The sequence below is a fragment of the Ascaphus truei genome, chromosome 2, assembly GCF_040206685.1.
Source record: "Ascaphus truei isolate aAscTru1 chromosome 2, aAscTru1.hap1, whole genome shotgun sequence".
In the NCBI taxonomy this organism is placed as follows: Eukaryota; Metazoa; Chordata; class Amphibia; order Anura; family Ascaphidae; genus Ascaphus; species Ascaphus truei.
In genome coordinates this window covers 133,816,006-133,817,687 of record NC_134484.1, presented here as the reverse complement: position 1 = coordinate 133,817,687, position 1,682 = coordinate 133,816,006, and positions in this window count along the sequence as shown.

Here is a 1,682-nt window from a genome sequence, read left to right as displayed (position 1 = left end):
GAAATCTGGCACTACAGTATATATATATTGTGTGTGTGTGTCTACAGTCATACTAATAAGTGCCCCCACATAGCTCGTAGGTCGCAGCACGCCCTGTTCCGCAGCCGGAACGGGATGGACCCAATGATGAAGCATGCCACCAAGGGGAAACCTTATTGGGTGAGGGTTATATAAAGAAAACATTCTGTTTTCCTTGCTTTTTTGAAAAAGAGTTGGTTTTTGCAGTACTGAAGGGTCTTTTTTTTATTAGAAGTATATATACCCACCCACCCACACTGTGTGCCACACACATACACTTTTCCTTTTTCAAGTTTCTATTACTGCATACAGGGCTGTATTCAATAAATAGTGCATTGTAGGTGAGTTATTTGAAGTTCACAAATCTCATCTTACCAATATAACTATGCATTATGCAAGGAAAGCTTGGATCTCCTAGCAGGAGAACTTTAAAGGGATTTTTCAACTCCCTGCAGCTCATCTACAACCCACAGTTTATTCAATACCGCCAGCCCGGTGATGAGCAGAGTATTTAATGATCCCCATTTCTTTTTCTTGTGCCCCACCTAGCACACATCATGTCGGAGGATCCTGCGCAGAGAAGCAGCCTTAAAAAGTAGTAGTACGGCTGGAATTTCTGCACTTAAGCGCCAGAGTGACATGGCAAGTTCTCCAGGCACCCACCAAATCCTGCAACCCTGAGTATCTGCTCTTTTTTGATGTCATAACTACACTTTCACAATTGCTTTATTAACCAAGCTTTCTCAAATTTGCTTGAAAAAGCACCATTTGCACACTCTTTTTTTCAAAAATTTCTCCTGAGCTGAAGCGCACTGATTTCTGCCTCAGAGACCCCCTGCTTCCCGAGTTACAGACCCCGGTATGGGGCATCGCGTGCCAGTGCCGCCGCAGTCTTTATAGCGTCCAAGACGCGATGTGGGCTCTATAAAGATGGCGTCCACACTGGCACCGATGCCCCAAACCGGGGCCTGTAACTCAGGAAGCAGGGGGTCTCTGAGGCAGAAATCAATGTGGTTCAGCTCGGGGACCCCCTGCTCCCGCACACTATTATTAAAATTAACATTAATGCAGCTTCATTACCTTAGCGGATAGCCTCTAAGGCAATGAAGGGGTTAAAGCACATTAGCATGTTTATTAGGGACGATTACCCCAATAAACAACACACATCCCCCCGCCCCCTAACACATACAGTACTGTAATGGGCAAAATTACTATTATCCACATATGGATAATAATGCATTTGCCCATTTTAAATACATATAAATTACAATAAATGCAGTCAATATATATGACACTTATCTTTTACAGGCACCCACGATGAAAGCCGTCTTCATCCTCATCTTCATCCTGCCCATGCCCCCTCCGATGCTGCAAGACATACACAAGAATCAAAACATCCAATGTAATGTTCCCTAACCTCTTAATCACCATAGCGGTTATTAACCGCTACAGTCATTAAGGGGTTAACCCACCCTCACCCACCACTCGGGAGGCCTACATACCCTCCCCCACTAACCCCCCACCCATGAGGCCTAACCACCCTCACCCACTACCCAGCCGGGGGGCTTACCCACATACCCTTGGGGCCAATACCCCCTCCCCCCACCCCCAGTATCCACAATAAAAACAATACACTGCCCCACAATAAACATCATTCTATTTAT